The sequence below is a fragment of the Trifolium pratense genome, linkage group LG2 (assembly GCF_020283565.1).
Source record: "Trifolium pratense cultivar HEN17-A07 linkage group LG2, ARS_RC_1.1, whole genome shotgun sequence".
Lineage (NCBI taxonomy): Eukaryota > Viridiplantae > Streptophyta > Magnoliopsida > Fabales > Fabaceae > Trifolium > Trifolium pratense.
The window spans coordinates 55,753,529-55,777,851 of record NC_060060.1 but is presented as its reverse complement, the minus strand read 5'-3'; the positions used below and the strand labels follow the sequence as shown (position 1 = coordinate 55,777,851).

General features: G+C 33.7%; 1 long non-coding RNA gene and 1 pseudogene across 1 annotated transcript; both read left to right on the top strand.

Moving 5' to 3' along the window:
* Positions 1 to 769: 769 nt before the first annotated feature.
* LOC123909182 lies at positions 770 to 12,340 on the top strand. Its single transcript, XR_006809845.1, has 3 exons — positions 770 to 801; positions 1,003 to 1,083; positions 12,254 to 12,340. It is a non-coding gene; the product is annotated as an uncharacterized LOC123909182 (long non-coding RNA).
* Positions 12,341 to 12,448: 108 nt separating this feature from the next.
* LOC123904993 lies at positions 12,449 to 15,175 on the top strand (annotated as a pseudogene).
* Positions 15,176 to 24,323: the final 9,148 nt, after the last annotated feature.

Genomic DNA, 24,323 nt, shown 5'->3' with positions numbered 1-24,323 from the left:
ACCTCATATTTGCTTTCCTTGGTATCAATCTAACTTCATTTCTCAAATTAAAATTTCACCTTTTCATCAACAAATAATTCTATTACCAAATCAAAATTAAAATTAATAATAACACTATGCCAAAAAAAGATTACTCTTAGGATTGTTGGAAAAATATTATGACATAGAATTATAATCAAATAAATAAATAAGAGAAATTATTATTATAGATAAATAGACTTATAATAAAATAATTTAGAACAAGAAAAACTTATCGCATTATTGACTGAGGCGTGCAATGCACTGGGCTTAAGAGTATTTCGCCATCACAGGTAAGTTACCCGGTGCAGTTGGTCTCATAGCTAATACCCTCCAGGATACAACAGTCACTTCTTGCTAACACTGCACGTGAATTAGCAAGGTCTCATAGAACTACTTTTGGATGCTTAAGGAAACTTAATTTTATATTATTGATATTGAAGTAGCATGCTTCCCTTATTCACTCTATATGCACTCAACCCTTTGTCGTGTGCCTTAATATAATAGGAATTCTTGTCACTTGCCAACCAATAAATCCTAGTTATTAGGATTATCATGATTATCATAAAAGTAAAACCGTTACAATATGAAAGAAAGAAAATGTGCAAGTAATGAATAATAAATTTTTATAAATTAACTTTAAAATAAATTATCAGATAAAATATCCTACATTATATACATCCTTGTGTCTGATACATTCAGCTCTTGTATGGGGAGCATGTGGATGCCGCCTTCGTGGAAGGACTTTCAGTTTCACCCATTTACAGGGATTTCGCCTTGCAGGTTTGATGATCCTACATTCCTCCTGATATCTCTTTGTTTTTCATGTTTTCATGTGTGTGTCTGTGTGATAGTCATAATTACTTGTTTTCTTCAGTGATACAGATGATCAGGGTTGCTTAGTTTTAACAAATTAATCTTAACTTTTAATCTACTTATGCTGGTAATGTACTTATGTATAGCCCTGTGTTTAATAACCTTCAGCTCTTAACTGGGAACCATGTGGATATGGAAACACTTTCACCCAATTCCAGGCAACGCGTTAAGGTTCTCAAATATTTGCAGGTTCGATGATCCTCCATTCCTCCTAATATCTTGCTGTTTCTTATGTTTTCATGTGTGTGGCTGTGTGATAATCGTAATTACTTTTTTTTTCTTCTTTCTCTTCAGTAGTACATATCAGGGTTGCTTTATTTTAACAAATTAATCTTAACTTTAATCTACTTATGCCGGTAGTGTGTGTGTGTCCAATCCAAAATGTGCCGGTGTCTGACAAGGACACATGTGATTAGATTCAATTAATTAATTTTCCCAAATCATTACTGGTGTTTAGGTGTGTTGGAATAAAGTTCACATTGGTGTGTGAATTGAAAATAAAATTGAGTCCCATATCGGGTACTAGAACATACTAGTGTGTTGTAGCATATTAGTGTGTATTTTGAGAAAATAAATTTATTAAGTCTCACAATTATTTATTTGATTTATTGTGATTTATTTTCCATTAATTTGTAACGGTTAAGTTGATGGGAGAATAACTCTATTTTATGGCTACACTAAGACTACCTACCATAGTTTTTCTATGTTCTTTTTTAGTGGATACCAATATATCATTGAAGAAGGAGTAGATTCCTTGAATTATATAGAAAATGAGATACAAGCATGGCTACAAAATATATGGTGTATTGGTTGCTGCCAAGTATAGAGATATAATTTAATCTATTTTTAAATTGGGTTGCTAATTGCTAACAAGAAAAAAAACCAGTTGCTAAGCCACCATTATAATCAGCTTAGCATTTTCATATACTCAATTGTATTGATTTCCCTTGCTAAAACCATTTGGTAGATTCAGAGGATTAAACATCCAATTCGTTGACGAGGCATCTAGTGCCATTATGTCTTAAGAACATGATCAGGTAACACAACTTTGTTATTATAAGAATTATGCTTATATGACTATTATTATTAGATATGTTGGCCATTGATAAATGATCATGTTCATTACTTTGAAGCTAAATTCTTAATCTGTTTAATTGGTTAGGAATATGTATAGTATATACTTAGATTGGTGATAGCTTGAAGTAATTAATTTATATTGTTATTTGTTGTGATAATTCATTATATAAGTCTAACTTGGCGGTGGGTCGATGAATTATATATAGAGGAAATTGAATAACTTGATATTATATAAGTTGAATATAATTTTCTATTTGTTTATAGTTCATAATATGTCCTCTATATGACTTTGGATTAATGAAAATATAGTTTATATTGTTTCTTTATTTTCTTTATTAGAAAGATTTGCATTCGTAATTGTTTTATAGAAAAACAATATTTATTCTATGTATTATATATGATACTAATAATATTATTATTAGTGTTAATTGATTTGAGAGTGATCAAAGTATCACTAGTTCCTTCAAATAAGGAATGGTCTTAGTACCATTATCCCTTTGATTTGAGAATGGTTTTAGTACCATATTGGAATGACCTTAGTGTCATTATATTGATTGATATTGTAGTATCATCAATACATGTGGTATTGTAGTACCACATGTGGTATCGTAGTACCGTTGATTCATAGATTGATGTCGCAGCATCAATTTGAGTGGTATTGTAGTACCACTGAATCACCGATGAATCATAGATTGATGTCGTAGCATCAATTCGAGTGGTATTGTAGTACCATTCAAGAAGGTGTATTCTTTTACCGATTTCTACCGTGCAGTAGCATATCGGTATACAGTTGTAACTGGGCTGTTTTATCCTAGGGACGGCGTGGTTGATAGTCTGCTTGCACAATTTTGGGCAGTGCCACGAAACGTCTTAAAGAGAGCGACCTAGTCCGCGACTCAACCAGTAATCTCTTCGGTGGCTAAAAATTATTTTTTAAAAGGTTTTTTAAATCCGAAAACAACAATTTTAAGACGTTTCTTTCTGCCATGACTACCGAAGAAATTACTGGTTCATATTATTATGTCGCTGACTATGGCAAACCATTTTGGTTGAAAGGGAATCACTTCAAACATCAGCAACAAAATAAATCATATTTTTAGAACAATAAAAGAGTTGCTAACGTGTTGAAGGATTATATTTCAATTGTATTTGAAATAATTGAACAAGTTTAAAAATGATAAAAAGTCTAAAGAAGATGCACTTGAAAGTCTGATAACTTGTCTTCTTTTGAAAGAAAAAGTTGTAAAGCAAGATCAGAAAAATAACGAAGTGTTTGTTGTCTCGAACAACAACACTATAAACAGAAAAAGATACTCATCACTTTTGTTGATGAATGTTGAGATTATTTTTCATAAATCTTATGGAAAATAAAAGTGATAAATAATGTTCTTGACATGTTTCAATTCTTTGGAATTGAAATTGAAAATTAGTTCAATAAGAAAGTCAAGTAACTTCATTTTGTTATAAGGCACAAAATATGATTCCCACATTTTTTAATGAGAATGAAATTATACATGAAACAACTACAACTTACTCTTTTGAGTTGAACGGTAAAGAAAAATAAAATAAAAATAAAGAACCTTTTGCCGAGCTAGTTGTTACAGTCATGTTTAATTTCGGCATTGCGTCTCATTAGTGGGGGAATTCAATTAATTGATTGTTTTGTGCTAAATAGAGTGCCTAAGTGCAAGAACAAAATTCACTTGTGAAATTTTGTAGAAAAGACAATTTAACTTGTCTTATTTTTTGAACTTGGAGTAATTTGACGTAGGTTCGAATTCTCAACTCCAAGAGAGTTTAACTCACTAGTAGAGCCTGTGAATGTGTATTTGTTGATACACAATTAACATCAAAGCTTATAGGTTGTTGCCTAAATGCTAAAATGGTCATAGAATCAAAAAATGATTTCTATGAAAATGAATTTCTCTTTAAAATTGAGAAATAGTGGGGGCTCTAGTGGGGGCATTGTACCTGGTCACATTCCAGTGATCAGAAGTTGTAATGAGAACATCGAACAATATGTAATAGAACCTCGAAGAGGTAAGATAGCAAAAGTTGCTAAAAAGTATGAACCTGATTACATGGTTTATAGATTAGAAAAGGATCCAACGAACCTCCAAGAAATTGTCTTTCTTGGATGCTGATTTATGGTTGTAGCCGTAAATGATGAGATAGATTCTCTATGTTGATTTATGGTGGTAGCCGTAAATAATGAGATGAATTATCTATTGTCTAATAAGACTTGACATTTAGTAGACTTGCCTCATGAGTACAAATTGAATGATTATAAATAAATTTTAGAAATGAAAACAAATATATATCTTTTCAACATGTTTTCTCCAATTACAAGAATAATATCCATAAGGCCAAATGGATGTTATAATTACTTTTTTAAATAGTGAATTGGAAGAAGAATTTTTTATGGAACAACCTAAATATTTTTTTTCAACTCATGGGCATGAAAACTAAAGTCGATAAGTTGGATAAGACTTTGTAGAGTCTTAAACAAGCCATATGAAATGACATGAAAAGTTTGACAATTTGATGATTGTCAAATGAATTTCGAAGTAAATGTAATCTTGGATATTGAGATTATTGATCCATGAATGCAAATTTCCTTAAATCAATCTCACTATGATGAGAAAGTTTTAAAGAAATATATTTACAGAAGCAAATTTATTTGTGCATACTATACGATCATAGTGTAAAAACTATGGAAGAACACTGGTGAAAGTGTAAGACAATCAGAATATGAAAGCATATATATGTTGCCGCATTTGATATGTCACTGATTGTACTTGACCCGACGTTGCATATGTCGTAGCATTGCATATGTTGTGGTACTGTTGTGCCGGTTTGTTAGTAAACTGAAGAACTAGCATTGGTATGCTATTGAGAGATTCATGAGATAAAAATGACCATGAATCTCATATCATATTATTATTAGAGATTTTCTGATATTCTTGAAGGATACAATGATGTAGATTGGAATACATTATTATATGATTCCAAAACAATTAGTGACTATATATTTGGAATATATAGTAGAGAAATTGTATCTTGGAAATCAGAGAAACATACTATATTGGCTTAATCCAATATGAAGTCTGAAATGATTCCATTAGCCACAGCTAGTGAAGAAGCAATTGGTTGCTTGCAATTTGAGATTCCTTTATGGAATAATCTATGCCAGATGTGTTGATCTGTTGCGATAGTACCGCGGCTATTGCATAAATTGAACCGTTATTATAATGGTTAAAGACGTCGATTAAATGGAAGCACAACACAGTGAGATAGTTAGTCTCTAAAGGTGTTGTAAGAATGGGTCATGAACACGCTGATGGAAATTTTTTAGCAGATCCTTTGACGAAAGGAATAACTAAAGAGGAAGTCCATTATACATCTGGAAAGATGGGACTAATGCCTAAATGAATTTCTCATGATGGAAACCCAACCTAAATGACTGGAGATCCCAAGAAATAGGTTCAAAGGGTAATAACAAGTTGTGAGGAGTTAAAGATGATCATGCAAGTAAAAATAAGAAAAGCATGATTCCTGAAAGCGAAAGGATGAGATAATAAAACTCTTAATGAGATCTATACTCTGTATGAGTGGAGTACCGAGCTTCAGGAGTACTCTTGATAGACTCACCTATATGAATGTGGAACTAAGGCCGGTTCATATGGAATTTAGAGGCGAATTCCTAGAGCGTTCATGAAACTGGGATACACGTGCAGGGCCATTAAAGCACGGGCTATAAAGATACACCTTAAGAAAAGGTTGTGTGCGGGTTTGAGAAAAATCCGAGATAGAGTTCAAGACAAGTGTCACTCTTACTAAATCGGGCTCTTACTTGCTATGTAAAGGTTCAAGTCATAGACACCTTTGCTTATGCACAATATTTTAGAAGCGTCCTACGATATTTTGGAATTTTCTTTTAAATTCAAGTGGGGGATTGTTGGAACAAAGTTCACATTGGTGTGTGAATTGAAAATAAAATTGAGTCCCATATCGGGTACTATAACATACTAGTGTGTTGTAGCATATTAGTGTGTATTTTGAGAAAATAAATTTATTAAGTCTCACAATTATTTATTTGATTTATTGTGATTTATTTTCCATTAATTTGTAACGGTTAAGTTGATGGGAGAATAACTCTATTTTATGGCTACACTAAGACTACCTACCATAGTTTTTCTATGTTCTTTTTTAGTGGATACCAATATATCATTGAAGAAGGAGTAGATTCCTTGAAATATATAGAAAATGAGATACAAGCATGGCTACGGAATATATGGTGTATTGGTTGCTGCCAAGTATAGAGATATAATTTAATCTATTTTTAAATTGGGTTGCTAATTGCTAACAAGAAAAAAAACCAGTTGCTAAGCCACCATTATAATCAGCTTAGCATTTTCATATACTCAATTGTATTGATTTCCCTTGCTAAAACCATTTGGTAGATTCAGAGGATTAAACATCCAATTCGTTGACGAGGCATCTAGTGCCATTATGTCTTAAGAACATGATCAGGTAACACAACTTTATTATTATAAGAATTATGCTTATATGACTATTATTATTAGATATGTTGGCCATTGATAAATGATCATGTTCATTACTTTGAAGCTAAATTCTTAATCTGTTTAATTGGTTAGGAATATGTATAGTATATACTTAGATTGGTGATAGCTTGAAGTAATTAATTTATATTGTTATTTGTTGTGATAATTCATTATATAAGTCTAACTTGGCGGTGGGTCGATGAATTATATATAGAGGAAATTGAATAACTTGATATTATATAAGTTGAATATAATTTTCTATTTGTTTATAGTTCATAATATGTCCTCTATATGACTTTGGATTAATGAAAATATAGTTTATATTGTTTCTTTATTTTCTTTATTAGAAAGATTTGCATTCGTAATTGTTTTATAGAAAAACAATATTTATTCTATGTATTATATATGATACTAATAATATTATTATTAGTGTTAATTGATTTGAGAGTGATCAAAGTATCACTAGTTCCTTCAAATAAGGAATGGTCTTAGTACCATTATCCCTTTGATTTGAGAATGGTTTTAGTACCATATTGGAATGACCTTAGTGTCATTATATTGATTGATATTGTAGTATCATCAATACATGTGGTATTGTAGTACCACATGTGGTATCGTAGTACCGTTGATTCATAGATTGATGTCGCAGCATCAATTTGAGTGGTATTGTAGTACCACTGAATCACCGATGAATCATAGATTGATGTCGTAGCATCAATTCGAGTGGTATTGTAGTACCATTCAAGAAGGTGTATTCTTTTACCGATTTCTACCGTGCAGTAGCATATCGGTATACAGTTGTAACTGGGCTGTTTTATCCTAGGGACGGCGTGGTTGATAGTCTGCTTGCACAATTTTGGGCAGTGCCACGAAACGTCTTAAAGAGAGCGACCTAGTCCGCGACTCAACCAGTAATCTCTTCGGTGGCTAAAAATTATTTTTTAAAAGGTTTTTTAAATCCGAAAACAACAATTTTAAGACGTTTCTTTCTGCCATGACTACCGAAGAAATTACTGGTTCATATTATTATGTCGCTGACTATGGCAAACCATTTTGGTTGAAAGGGAATCACTTCAAACATCAGCAACAAAATAAATCATATTTTTAGAACAATAAAAGAGTTGCTAACGTGTTGAAGGATTATATTTCAATTGTATTTGAAATAATTGAACAAGTTTAAAAATGATAAAAAGTCTAAAGAAGATGCACTTGAAAGTCTGATAACTTGTCTTCTTTTGAAAGAAAAAGTTGTAAAGCAAGATCAGAAAAATAACGAAGTGTTTGTTGTCTCGAACAACAACACTATAAACAGAAAAAGATACTCATCACTTTTGTTGATGAATGTTGAGATTATTTTTCATAAATCTTATGGAAAATAAAAGTGATAAATAATGTTCTTGACATGTTTCAATTCTTTGGAATTGAAATTGAAAATTAGTTCAATAAGAAAGTCAAGTAACTTCATTTTGTTATAAGGCACAAAATATGATTCCCACATTTTTTAATGAGAATGAAATTATACATGAAACAACTACAACTTACTCTTTTGAGTTGAACGGTAAAGAAAAATAAAATAAAAATAAAGAACCTTTTGCCGAGCTAGTTGTTACAGTCATGTTTAATTTCGGCATTGCGTCTCATTAGTGGGGGAATTCAATTAATTGATTGTTTTGTGCTAAATAGAGTGCCTAAGTGCAAGAACAAAATTCACTTGTGAAATTTTGTAGAAAAGACAATTTAACTTGTCTTATTTTTTGAACTTGGAGTAATTTGACGTAGGTTCAAATTCTCAACTCCAAGAGAGTTTAACTCACTAGTAGAGCCTGTGAATGTGTATTTGTTGATACACAATTAACATCAAAGCTTATAGGTTGTTGCCTAAATGCTAAAATGGTCATAGAATCAAAAAATGATTTCTATGAAAATGAATTTCTCTTTAAAATTGAGAAATAGTGGGGGCTCTAGTGGGGGCATTGTACCTGGTCACATTCCAGTGATCAGAAGTTGTAATGAGAACATCGAACAATATGTAATAGAACCTCGAAGAGGTAAGATAGCAAAAGTTGCTAAAAAGTATGAACCTGATTACATGGTTTATAGATTAGAAAAGGATCCAACGAACCTCCAAGAAATTGTCTTTCTTGGATGCTGATTTATGGTTGTAGCCGTAAATGATGAGATAGATTCTCTATGTTGATTTATGGTGGTAGCCGTAAATAATGAGATGAATTATCTATTGTCTAATAAGACTTGACATTTAGTAGACTTGCCTCATGAGTACAAATTGAATGATTATAAATAAATTTTAGAAATGAAAACAAATATATATCTTTTCAACATGTTTTCTCCAATTACAAGAATAATATCCATAAGGCCAAATGGATGTTATAATTACTTTTTTAAATAGTGAATTGGAAGAAGAATTTTTTATGGAACAACCTAAATATTTTTTTTCAACTCATGGGCATGAAAACTAAAGTCGATAAGTTGGATAAGACTTTGTAGAGTCTTAAACAAGCCATATGAAATGACATGAAAAGTTTGACAATTTGATGATTGTCAAATGAATTTCGAAGTAAATGTAATCTTGGATATTGAGATTATTGATCCATGAATGCAAATTTCCTTAAATCAATCTCACTATGATGAGAAAGTTTTAAAGAAATATATTTACAGAAGCAAATTTATTTGTGCATACTATACGATCATAGTGTAAAAACTATGGAAGAACACTGGTGAAAGTGTAAGACAATCAGAATATGAAAGCATATATATGTTGCCGCATTTGATATGTCACTGATTGTACTTGACCCGACGTTGCATATGTCGTAGCATTGCATATGTTGTGGTACTGTTGTGCCGGTTTGTTAGTAAACTGAAGAACTAGCATTGGTATGCTATTGAGAGATTCATGAGATAAAAATGACCATGAATCTCATATCATATTATTATTAGAGATTTTCTGATATTCTTGAAGGATACAATGATGTAGATTGGAATACATTATTATATGATTCCAAAACAATTAGTGACTATATATTTGGAATATATAGTAGAGAAATTGTATCTTGGAAATCAGAGAAACATACTATATTGGCTTAATCCAATATGAAGTCTGAAATGATTCCATTAGCCACAGCTAGTGAAGAAGCAATTGGTTGCTTGCAATTTGAGATTCCTTTATGGAATAATCTATGCCAGATGTGTTGATCTGTTGCGATAGTACCGCGGCTATTGCATAAATTGAACCGTTATTATAATGGTTAAAGACGTCGATTAAATGGAAGCACAACACAGTGAGATAGTTAGTCTCTAAAGGTGTTGTAAGAATGGGTCATGAACACGCTGATGGAAATTTTTTAGCAGATCCTTTGACGAAAGGAATAACTAAAGAGGAAGTCCATTATACATCTGGAAAGATGGGACTAATGCCTAAATGAATTTCTCATGATGGAAACCCAACCTAAATGACTGGAGATCCCAAGAAATAGGTTCAAAGGGTAATAACAAGTTGTGAGGAGTTAAAGATGATCATGCAAGTAAAAATAAGAAAAGCATGATTCCTGAAAGCGAAAGGATGAGATAATAAAACTCTTAATGAGATCTATACTCTGTATGAGTGGAGTACCGAGCTTCAGGAGTACTCTTGATAGACTCACCTATATGAATGTGGAACTAAGGCCGGTTCATATGGAATTTAGAGGCGAATTCCTAGAGCGTTCATGAAACTGGGATACACGTGCAGGGCCATTAAAGCACGGGCTATAAAGATACACCTTAAGAAAAGGTTGTGTGCGGGTTTGAGAAAAATCCGAGATAGAGTTCAAGACAAGTGTCACTCTTACTAAATCGGGCTCTTACTTGCTATGTAAAGGTTCAAGTCATAGACACCTTTGCTTATGCACAATATTTTAGAAGCGTCCTACGATATTTTGGAATTTTCTTTTAAATTCAAGTGGGGGATTGTTGGAACAAAGTTCACATTGGTGTGTGAATTGAAAATAAAATTGAGTCCCATATCGGGTACTATAACATACTAGTGTGTTGTAGCATATTAGTGTGTATTTTGAGAAAATAAATTTATTAAGTCTCACAATTATTTATTTGATTTATTGTGATTTATTTTCCATTAATTTGTAACGGTTAAGTTGATGGGAGAATAACTCTATTTTATGGCTACACTAAGACTACCTACCATAGTTTTTCTATGTTCTTTTTTAGTGGATACCAATATATCATTGAAGAAGGAGTAGATTCCTTGAAATATATAGAAAATGAGATACAAGCATGGCTACGGAATATATGGTGTATTGGTTGCTGCCAAGTATAGAGATATAATTTAATCTATTTTTAAATTGGGTTGCTAATTGCTAACAAGAAAAAAAACCAGTTGCTAAGCCACCATTATAATCAGCTTAGCATTTTCATATACTCAATTGTATTGATTTCCCTTGCTAAAACCATTTGGTAGATTCAGAGGATTAAACATCCAATTCGTTGACGAGGCATCTAGTGCCATTATGTCTTAAGAACATGATCAGGTAACACAACTTTATTATTATAAGAATTATGCTTATATGACTATTATTATTAGATATGTTGGCCATTGATAAATGATCATGTTCATTACTTTGAAGCTAAATTCTTAATCTGTTTAATTGGTTAGGAATATGTATAGTATATACTTAGATTGGTGATAGCTTGAAGTAATTAATTTATATTGTTATTTGTTGTGATAATTCATTATATAAGTCTAACTTGGCGGTGGGTCGATGAATTATATATAGAGGAAATTGAATAACTTGATATTATATAAGTTGAATATAATTTTCTATTTGTTTATAGTTCATAATATGTCCTCTATATGACTTTGGATTAATGAAAATATAGTTTATATTGTTTCTTTATTTTCTTTATTAGAAAGATTTGCATTCGTAATTGTTTTATAGAAAAACAATATTTATTCTATGTATTATATATGATACTAATAATATTATTATTAGTGTTAATTGATTTGAGAGTGATCAAAGTATCACTAGTTCCTTCAAATAAGGAATGGTCTTAGTACCATTATCCCTTTGATTTGAGAATGGTTTTAGTACCATATTGGAATGACCTTAGTGTCATTATATTGATTGATATTGTAGTATCATCAATACATGTGGTATTGTAGTACCACATGTGGTATCGTAGTACCGTTGATTCATAGATTGATGTCGCAGCATCAATTTGAGTGGTATTGTAGTACCACTGAATCACCGATGAATCATAGATTGATGTCGTAGCATCAATTCGAGTGGTATTGTAGTACCATTCAAGAAGGTGTATTCTTTGACCGATTTCTACCGTGCAGTAGCATATCGGTATACAGTTGTAACTGGGCTGTTTTATCCTGGGGACGGCGTGGTTGATAGTCTGCTTGCACAATTTTGGGCAGTGCCACGAAACGTCTTAAAGAGAGCGACCTAGTCCGCGACTCAACCCAGTAATCTCTTCGGTGGCTAAAAATTATTTTTTAAAAGGTTTTTTAAATCCGAAAACAACAAGGTGTTACTGTCAGTGCCATGTTCAGTGTTTGTTATGGTGCTTAATTGAGTAGAACTTGTGTTAAATTATGTTGTCGAAAGTATATTAGATTGTAGCTTTGTGCTAAAAGTTTCACTTTTACACTAACAAGGGGAATAAATGAAAATTTGATTTGGTTTTTCAACTTATAGAACGAATATGACAAATTGGAGACTAAGTTTTTTGAGGAATCACGTCAGTTGAAAGTTAAATACATGAAGCTTTATGAACCACTTTACACAAAGGTGTGTGTTACTCATTGGTTATGAATTATGATACAATATCTAGTTTTTTAAAAAGAATTACTTGCTGTTTCACAATGTTTACAAATTTTTTTCTTCATTGTTTTCTTATGGTTATAGAGATATGCGATTGTCAATGGTGTTATTGACGTTGAAGGAATTACAAGAGTTTTTATCAACTTAGGAAGAAAATATTGGCATTTATGGAATCTGGTGATGTAGTTTTCACGGGAAGACAACTCGTGCTTTTATTTTCCTACCTATTTTGTGTTTGAAATGTATTTATGTTGGCGTGCCTTTGCAGATTGACAATCAAAGACAAAATTATTCCTCATGCTTTGTCATATTTCACAAAAGCTGTACAAAAAGGATCCTCACCCAATGTTAGCCAACGCGTGGAGGTTCTCAAATATTTGCAGGTTTGATGATTCTCCATTCCTCCTGATATCTCTTTCTCATGTTTTCATGTGTGGTTGTGTGATAGTCGTAGTTACTTTTTTTCTTCTATGTACATCCTTGTGTTCGATAATGAGTAAGACTTTTGTAGCATTGACATTTTTTACCCAGGGCGTGTCTGATGCCCAATACAACATGTGTCAGTGTCTGACATGGACACATGTGATCACATTCAATAAATTCATTTTCTCAAATTATTATTGGTGTTAGCGTCGCTGCCATTTTAGTGACTGTGTTGGGTTTTTTTTTTTTTTTTGTGGAAAAATATATTAGAATTGGATCTAAGTACAAGTTGTACTAAACCCAACAAATAGGACTAGGTACAGGTGGTACTTGCCACATTGTCACAAGAAGAAAACAAAACAATAGTTCACATTCCATTCCATTCATAAAATAAACAAGATGCTCCAGACTTTTTTGCCAGAAGCCATTGCTAAGAGATACTTTTAACGGAGTTGACCAATTCTTCTACAATGGGTCGAATACCTGAAAACACAAGATCATTCTGCGCCTTCAAGTTAGCCACATTACCTTATATGCCAGACCAACAACAACAACCCCTTTACCAACTTCTTATCTTCACTGTAAAACTGCAACTCTCAACTCTCAAGTATACTCGATTGAGTAGAACTTATGTTAATATATGTTGTGTGTAACTCGATTGTAGCTTTGTACTAAAAGTTTCACTTTTACATTAACAAGGGGAAGAAATGAAAATTTGATTTTGTTTTTCAACTAACAGAACGAATATGACAAATTGGAGACTGAGGCTCTTGAGGAGAAAGTTCAGTTGCACGCTAAATACATGAATCTTTATGAACCACTTTACACAAAGGTGTGTGTGTGTGTTATTCATTGGTTATGATATAATAACTAGTTTTTTAAAAAAGGATTACTTATGGTTACAATTGTTTTTTCTTCATTGTTTTCTTATGGTTAGAGGTATGAGATTGTCAATGGTGTTATTGATGTTGAAGGAATCACAAATGAAGCTGCTGAAGGTAAGTTAATTTAGTTTTCTTCAATAGTGTAGGCTTTAGCCATGTACGCTCGATCGCTTTTGATACTATTCTGGATCTTCCTTCAAATTCAGAGAAAGGAGTGCCTAGCTTTTGGCTAACTGCAATGAAGAATGATAAAACACTGGCTGAAGAGGTAATACAATTTATTTATATCTATTGTTAATGATTGCATATAATTACCCCTTTCTCTTTCTGTGATAGATCACTGAACGTGATTAGGAGGCCCTCAAGTATCTCAAAGATATCAAGTGGTGTAGACTTCGCAATCCTCGCATTTTCAAGCTGGAGTTCTATTTTGATTCCAATCCTTATTTCCAAAATTCCGTGCTTACAAAAACATATCACATACTTAAAGATATTGACCCTATAGTAGAGAAATCAACAGGGTAAGCAATGTGTTTTACTTTCTTAGGGTCTATATTCATATTTCTTTTTGCTGTATATTTTAAATTTTGTTTGGAACATTGTAGAACGGAAATTGAGTGGTATCCAGGAAAGTGCTTGACACATAAGCTTTTGAAGAAGCCAAAGAAAAAGATCAAGAAATACCAAAGGGATCATAAATACTGAAAAATGTGAAAGTTTCTTCAACTTTTTCAACCCTCCCCAGATTCCTGAGGATGATGATGATGATGATGTATGTTTCTTATTTATATCTCTATCCATTAAAAAGTTGTAAACTGATTGTTGTTGACCATTGCCTTTGTTGCTTGAATGGATAGGTTGAAGAGCTTGAGTTTTTGATCGAACGTGATTATAAAATTGGGTATGTCACTAGTGAATACTTGAGAGTGATGAGATAGATATAATTGTTGTGTGTCATTTGTTTTGAGATGTATTTATGTTGGTGTGCATTTGCAGTTCTAAAATCTGAGATCAAATTATTCCTATAGGCTGTGTCATGGTTCACGGGAGAAGCTGGCAAAGGGAAGAGCAAGGTGTGTATACAGATTCCATAATTTGGCTCAAATCTTATTGTCGATTATGTTCTTTTGTATATTAACTATCTTCTAAATTATGGGTAACTTCGTGCGGCCTAACAACACAGTTTATCACATAATAAAGCATGCAGATGACTATAGGAGAGCAACAACGTGATATGGTAGTAGTGGGACAGTATGACAGAATTTTGTCTTATCTTAAATGGAAACCTCCAGAGGAAAATTATGTGAAGCTCAACACTGATGGGGCTTGTAAGGAAGGAGGAAGAAGAGCTGGATGTGGCGGTGTTATTAGAGGAAATCAAGGTGAATGGTTAGGTGGTTTTGTTAAAGGAGTTGGATATTGCAAGCTTTGGGGAGTTTTGGAGGGGTTGAGGCTTGCGCAGCGGTTGGGTTTAAGAGGGTGGAGTTAAGCATTGATTTGAAGGCTGTTATTTATTATTTATGTTATTTTAACAGAGAAGAATGAAGGTTTTGCAGGATTTGCCATAATTAAAAAAATACGGCGATTATTGAAGATGGATTGGAATGTGAAAATATTCCATGAGTATTAGGTGGCAAACAAGTGTGCGGATGCATTAGCAAATATTGGGTGCAATCTGGTGGGGCATGCGGTGATTTATTATGAAACCTGTCCGTCGGATATTAGGGACATCTTGTTAGCCGATGAAATGGGGATTACTACCATAGATTGATCGTGGCTTAGTTTTTCTTTTCTTCGGGTGTTTGCCTTCACATGTGTAAAAAAAATAAAAATATTATTCTTGTCAAAAAAATTATGGCTTCTCGTGCTACATGGCATGAGAAGCCATAAGCACGACAAGCACGAGCGAACATTTGCTTATGTCTTTTTGATATTATTTGATTTATTTTATTTCTGTAATTCTGTTTTCCTTTAGACAAGAATATGATCAAACTATTTTTTTGAGTAAAAATTTATTTATTTGTTTTTGGTATTAACATTTTGGTTTCCAAGAAAACGGGTCTCAGGAATTTAAAGTTCGACTGCGAGGCAAATAAAGTTTAGGCAAAAAATGTTTCTATCAGGAATCGAATTCGAGTCTCTAAGGCACATGTTTGGAGGAGATTAATTGGAAGAGTAATTGTACAACCAAATTTTGTAAAGGAGGATAAATGAAAAGGTAACGAAAGGTAACGATGTAACAAGTTGAAAGTTTAAAAAATTTATTTGTTACCTAACAAACTTAAAGAACATAACTGTTACAAACATAAAACTTAAATGACACTCGAATGTATTTAGTTTTTTTTTTAAAAAGTAAATAAAACTTTTATTAGATAGTTTTTGATCAAAACTACATTATAATTGTAAGTTGTCAAGGCAATCGAGCGCATGACAAAAAAAGTGTCGTGCAACATAGCATTTTTCGTATTATTAATATATGATGTTTTGTTCGTCTTAACTGCAGAGTGGTAGCGTGTCCCATCCTGTTTTAAGTACCACTAATGTTTAGTTGCGTGCAACGGTCCTTGATATATTTGATGTTAGTGATAAAAATACTGTAGATTCTCTTGGTTATTTTAGTCATAAACTGCAATTTTACGTTATTATTGTCCAGAAACAACTCTCTTGATGAGTTTTTCTGCACCGTAGACCGAAACATTATATTACCATTAACGTTTCATATTTGACATGATCATTGGTTAGGCAAGAGTACCTTAGGAGAAACACTTTTTCATTTTTATTTGTTAATAATAAATTTCAAAAATTTGGTCCTATTGTGCACGCAGTTTTAGGCCTCATTTGGCCCTACTTATTTTCTACTTCTCCACTTCTCCTTAAAAGAAATATAGAAGTAGAAAATTGTATTTTGCTTTATTTCTCCTTAAAAGAATTAGAGAAATAAAATAAAGAAGTAGAAAATAAAGAGAAGTTGGGTCAAACACAATTTTTTACTTATTTATTACTTTTAAGGAAAAGAAAAAAAATGAAAAATAAGTAGGGTCAAATGAGGCCTAAATTTCAATTAATCTTAGTCCATAAAGGAGACTTTTCCATATATATTTAGAACATTATAAAGTCACTCGAAAGAAGAAAAAAAACTCAATTTGATTTCTAAATTAAAATTTTCATTACTTTTATCTTTATCTTTCAAAATTTAAAAAGTTCATATTTAATTCTTCTCTCATTTTAAAAAATTATAAAATTTTATAAAGAAACTCTTCTGCTTCTAATATGTTAAAATCGATTACCACCAAATTTACTAATTTATTCTTATTAGTTTTAACCACGTTGCAAATTTTGTATTATTCATTCTAATTTTGCTAATATATATATATATATATATATATATATATATATATATATATATATAGTCAGGATCCGTTGACACCAACTAGTTTGATACCAAATGTTACACCTCTCAATAACGTTTTAACCGATATAAATTTTATAAAATCCACCGTTGGATTGAAAGTTTACATCATATAGATCATTTGTGTAAAATTTCAAACAAATCTAAAATCATTTGATATGCTATTGAGACACATAAAGATTAACGACATTTAAAAAAATACAAAAACCGTTAATTTTGATGTATCTCAATAACATATCAAATGATTTTGGATTTATTTGAAATTTTACACAAATGATCTATATGATGTAAACTTTCAATTCAACGGTGGATTTTATAAAATTTATATCGGTTAAAACGTTATTGAGAGGTGTAACATTTGGTGTCAAACTAGTTGGTGTCAACGGATCCTGACTCATATATATATATATAAAAGAATATAAGATAAATATAATAAAAATATGATATGCTTAAAAAGAGTTAGGATCCGTTGACACCAGGTGTCAAACTTTATTTTGACACCAAATCTTGTCCATTTATTTTATTTGATCTAATGGCTATTAAAGAATCACTTATAAACTCATATGATTCCATTAATAAATTAAAGAATTTCCTTTTTTTATTTTCTTACCTTCCTTTTTTGCATTAATAAATTTTAGGATAACTTTTTTTAAATAGATTTTTTTTTGGTAAACAATTTGTACAACTATGTAGAGTCCAGTGTAGATCGGGTCTGAAATTTCTTAATGAGTGTGCACTATATATATTGCCCTTTTTTTTACCAAAAAATAAAATATATTGCCCTTTTAAAATGGTTATATAATTTTATGGTTTTTCTTATAACTAAAAATCAGCATTAAAAAATTCTAAAAAACAAGAACTAATAAAAAGCATCCTAAAATTGTCTGAAACAAGGAAATGACTACCGCCAATACAATAATAACCAACAATATCTTCAAACTGCTAGTCTCATTTTCTCAACCATTTTATTCTAACAAATATCCATGAGTAAAATTTCAACTTAAGTCCTTGCATAAAGTCTTGCAAAATTTTATGAAACGTTATATTCAGTATATTGTTCAGAAAGGTTATAAAGATATTGTTATGCTAGTACTACATAGAATTCTCCTCTCATATTATGATCTAAATGCTAATTGAAACAAAAAATAAAGTACTTACGTTAATTAAAAGAAGAGAAAAATACCTAAAATTTATTAATGCAAAAAAGGAAGGTAAGAACATAAAAAAAGGAGATTCTTTAATTTATTAATGGAATCATGTGAGCCTACAAGTGACTCTTTAATAGTCATTAGATCAAAATAAAATCAAGGGATATAAATGAGTGTAACTTTTTTAAAATTACACCGGTGTAATTTGATCCCTCCCCATTAATAAATTGCACATGCTTTTGAAGAACCATTAATCTCATCGATTATTCTATTAGGAAAATTCTTCATTAATTTTTTTTTTTTTTTGAAAAGACCAAAATGAGATATATATATATATACCAAAAAGTCTTCTCAGCACAAGACGTACCAAGAGAGACTAAAGTAAGTTACAACCAAAATCAAAAGTAAAACCGAAAGAAACTATACAAGGCCCAAACAAAGCATAGGACTAGACCACCAACTATGACAGTTTAAAGCTAAAGTACTACTCGTTGCTTTCAACCACCTGAATGAAAAAGTCTTGATCTTGTCCAACATATGAAGTAAAGAATTCGCCGAGCCTCTAAACAATCGATGGTTTCTTTCGGTCCACACAACCCACACACAAGCAAGCCAGATGAGTTGCATAAAAGAATGTCGAGCTCGAAGACCACCCGCTGAACCAGTAAACTGAACGAAATGATCTGAAAGCGTCTGAGCAGTCACCAAAGACGAGCCAATCCAAGAGCTGACAAGAGACCAAAGAGCGCCAAAAGTACTGCAGGAGAGGAACAAGTGCTGAGCTGACTCAACCTCCCCACAACCAGAAACACATAGATGATCCTCCGAAGATAAAATCGCTCGAGAAACCAGGTTTGCTTTGGTAGGTAACCTGTCTCGCAAGAGTCGCCATGCAAAGATAGAAACCTTCAAAGGAACCTGAGGGTGCCAAATAAGCCCTGCCGCTGCATCCAAAGTAACTGCATCCTGTGCTGTCAACAGCTGATATGCACCACGCACTGTATAACCATCGTCCGGGTCAGGCTGCCACTGCCACCTATCTGAAACATAATCCTGCAAGGAAATGGTCATAAGTAACGACTGACACTCCCTCACCAGCTCCTCCTCCCACGCCCTCAACTGACGCCGCCATACCCACGCCTCCCCTCCAACCCCCCACCCCCGCATAAACATCTCAGCCACAGAAGTCGATTTGTTTTCTGCCAGGTCAAACAACCGCCCAAACCTCTCCCTCAACGTGATCCCATCCACCCAAGGGTCAGTCCAAAAAAAAGTGTCAGACCCATCTCCCACCTTTCTTGAAATATGCCCTCCAAACCAGCCTCCGTCTAACGCACCACCACCATCTCGTAAACTCGCCAACTCCCTCCACCACGTAGACCCTCTCGTCCCTCCCACACACAACCTGCCTCTCTCCACCCCGTAACGACCAGCCAGCACTCGAAACCATAGACCCTCTCTATCCACTAACATCCTCCAGCACCACTTCCCTAACAGGGCCAAATTAAATTCCTTCAACTGCCTAACCCCCAAACCCCCATACTCCTTACGCAAACAAATGGTTTTCCAGTTAATCCACGAAGTTTTCCTAAGATCCTCACATCCCCCCCAAAAAAATTTAATCAAAATAGATTCAATAGCAGAGATAGTACCTGAGGGAGCTTTGAAGAAGGAAAGAGAATAGACAGGCAGAGAGGTCAACACAGATTTTAGCAGAACCAAGCGACCACCAAAGGAAAGAAAACGACTCCTCCATCCAGATAAACAATTCTTTAAACGATTCACGACCGGTTCCCAAAAACCCAAACGCCTCGGATCACCCCCGATAGGTAGGCCCAGATAAAGGAAAGGGATTTTTCCCACTTTACAACACAAAGCTGACGCTGCCTCACCAAGCCAAGAATCAGGAATATTAACCCCTACCAGCATGCTTTTGTTAAAGTTAACCCGCAAACCCGACATAGACTCAAACAGCACAAGGCCGGCCCGCAATGCACGGACATTTGCCCAACTTTTGGACCCCAGCAACAGCGTATCATCAGCGAACTGAAGGTGTGACACCGACACCGGAGTTATATCTCCAACATTGTACCCCGTAAACAGATTACGCTCCACCATGGTCTCCATCAAGACATGTAGACCCTCAGCAGCCAACAGGAAGAGAAAAGGGGATAACGGATCCCCTTGTCTTAAGCCTCTCTCAAGAGGAAACTCATCAGTCGGACCACCATTGACTAAAACCGAAGCTGTAGCCGTGCACACACATTCCTTAATCCACTTCCTCCATAGGGTTGGGAAACCCATCCTCCCCATAACAGCATCAAGGTAACCCCAGTCTACAGAATCATAAGCCTTCTCAAAATCAACCTTAAAGAGCAGCAACTCCTTCTTAGCCCTACGTGCCTCATCCACCACCTCGTTTGCAATAAGAATTCCGTCGAGGATTTGCCGACCCTGAACAAAAGCAGTTTGAGACTCAGAAATCACGCTGCCCATCACATTGCGCAACCGGTTTGCTAACACCTTAGCCAGAATTTTATAAAGACTGCCCACAAGAGAGATAGGCCGGAAATCATTCAACCTTTGAGGACTATCAACTTTGGGGATCAAAGCAATAAAGGTAGCATTTAAACCCTTGGCCAATCTACCATTACGATGAAACTCTGAACAAAAACGCATGACGTCACCTTGAATCTCTGCCCAAAAATCCTTAACAAAGCCAAAATTAATCCCATCAGGGCCTGGACTTTTATAACTATCGCAGTCCCAGACAGCTGCCCTTATCTCCTCCATCGAGAAAGGCTTGATTAAACTACTGACTTCCGCCACCTGCAACCGTTTAAAAACTAAATTTTCCACCCCAGGCCTCTCCATAGTAACAGCCTTAAAATGAGCAGCAAAATGAGAAACAACCGCATTTCTGATAGGGACCACGCCCTCCACCCTGGTATTGTCCACTTGCAAGGACGAAATTGTATTTCCTCTCCGTCGGTTGGCTAGGACGGAATGGAAGTACTTGGTGTTAGCGTCCCCTTCCTTGAGCCAACGCGAACGAGATTGCTGCCAGCAAATACTTGCGTTCAAACGGGAAAGCGAATGAATATCCGACGAGACCCCACGAAGTTCCGCTAGCTCAAATTCAGATAGATCATCCTCTTCCCCCTTCGCATCAAGCGCCGCAAGTCTATCTTTCAAAGACTCAATCCGACTAGGCAAATTTTGGGTGTGCGTTGCATGCCAATCTTTCAAGGCCATCTTAATCCTTTTAAATTTCTCTTTGAGCACATATCCACCCCAACCATCAATCTGAAAGGAAGTCCACTTCTCTCGCACAAACAACTTATACCCAGGGACATCTTTCCAGCATTTAAGCATCCTTAAAGGACGAGGTCCCCAATCCTCCTCATCCGCTGCCAGAACTAAGGGGCAATGGTCTGATAGCCCTCTCATCCGAGCTACCTGAGTACAGTTGGGCCATGTTAAGCACCACTCCCCAGAGAGCAAAAATCTATCTAAACGGCTCATTGAAAGCCCATCCCCTTTAAACCATGTGTACTTACGTCCACACAGCGGAAGATCAACCAGGGTGTTATCATCTATAAAACGATTAAAAGGGATATGATCTGAGGAACGATACCCGGCCCTAACCGAGTGACGTTCATCTACGCTCCTAACAGCATTGAAATCCCCGCACACACAAACCCGTGATCTCTCCAACGCTTGAAATTCTTCATTAATTTAGTTGATGATTTTTTATGATCCAAGTTTGCAATGAAGTTTCACATTGGACTTTTGATGATTTCTAACTCCATTGTTGTGTTGAGTCAAAAGATTATATATAATCCATCCTTGAGTTACTTATTTTTGTGATACTATTTCTGTACATTTTTTCAGGCAATTTTTATTTTATTTTCTATAAAACCAGGAAATATTTGTTTTGATTATATGGATGAAGAAGAAATAACTTTTTTTTTTTTACGAATGAAGAAGAAAGAACTTGGTCCCCCATTTTTTATTGATTGGGAATGCTTATTAAGTACCGCTTAATTTTATGATGGATTAATAGAAACCTTCCATAAATAGAGTTTTTTTTTTGACAAAATAAATAAAGAGGGATTTAATTGTCTAAGATTTGATCTTTTTTATAAGTTATGAGATTAAATTTGGCCATTAGATCAAATAAATTAAATGGACGGGATTTGGTGTCAAAATAAAGTTTGACACCTAGTGTCAACGGATACTGACTCGCTTAAAAATATGAACAAAAACAAATTTTAGATAGAACAAAACAGAACAATCTACACTCATAAAAATAGGGACAAAAAAAATCAATAAAAAAATTATAGAAAATTAGTCAATAAAAAAATTATAGAAAGAATATACACGAGACCATTATTTGTCACCGTCACTGAAACATAAAAAATTGAATAAATAAGTTTTCAATAAAAAACACAATAATTCCACTTATATTTTAACAATATTATATAACAATTTTTTAAATATTTATTTCTAAATATATTTTCTACTTTAATATAATGACAAACTTAGATATCGAATTTAAACTAGTTATATTATTGATTCAAAAAAAAAAGAGAAATGCTAACCTCAAACTCTCAAACACACTCCATTCCTCACACTCTCTATGATTGGGCCACGTCATCCACTTTTTTATCCTTTTTAATTATTTATTTATTATTTATTTATTTATTTATTTGTTGTTGTCTTCTCCATCCAACAACCACCACTTCTCCATTGTTACTAACTAAAATCATGCCACGACCAGACACTAACACTTCATCCATTTTTTAATCCATCTCCATCAAACCACTCAAGTTCACATTTATTGCTCATCTCTCCATAATAAAACCTCTTAATCCACCATAAACTTTCTCGTGATCTCTTCCACCACATCCATTCAAAATCAAACATGCCATGTAAGAGCACCATGAAGTCGTATTACTGCAGTGTCACTCCTTCTATTCTAATCGAGGGATCGATGACCCATCGATCACCGCAGCACCGCCTTACGCTACGCCGTCAAAACCGACGAACGTCGCCCGTGTCCATACCTCTTATCGTCATCGTTGTGTGTATGTCAGATCCCCACATCATCATCTGACCTCTATCTTTTTCGAACCACCATATTTGATGACCGAAAATTATCATAAGCACACAACATATATAGCATCAAGAAAGGGGATTTTGATTCCACAAATCGCAACGTTCGTGAGTGAAGATTATTATTATTACTATTCAATTTAATTAAGAGGAGAATGAATGAAAAATGAATGGATTTCACAAAGCAAGAAGGATTTAAGTAATAATTTGGGATCTAGGGTTCGCAGAAAAATGAGATAATTGATGATGATGATGATGTAGCTAGGGCGGGGCACAGAGAGAAAGATAGATAATCAGTTTATAGATCAGAAAGTGGGTCAGCACCTTTGTCCATTACAGCCAGGTAGTAGGTGGTAGTAACAATTTGGATGGAGAAGACAACAACAAATAAATAAATAAATAAATAATAAACAAATAAAAAGGATAAAAAAGTGGATGACGTGGACCAATCATGGAGAGTGTGAGGAATGGAGTGTGTTTGAGAGTTTGAGGTTAGCATTTCTCAAAAAAAAATAGTTATATTATTCTAATTCAGTAATTCTAAACATTCCAGGAAAAAAAATTTAAAAATTTAAGAATAATTAAGAAAAAAATAGCACAGACTAAAACTGAATAAATAAAAAATTTATAGGGAGAAAACTATGTCCCATTTTTATAGGAACTTATAACAACAAAAAAAAATTCGCACTACCTACTTCCTCGACCTCTATTCAGATATAAACTTTTGCATGATCTAACCAAAAAAGAAAAAGCTTTTGCATGATGTTAACAAACTTTTGGATGAAAGGAAAATATTACTTTTGGACATGTGGTTCCAGACTATAATTTGGTTACATGATGTTCAATTTTACGTATTAAGCAAACATCCCTCATTCAATTATGTTAGATTGCACCATGATTTACACACCTAACTAGACTGAACAAATTCTATGGTAGAGAATAGAATGTCACGTTTTAAATAC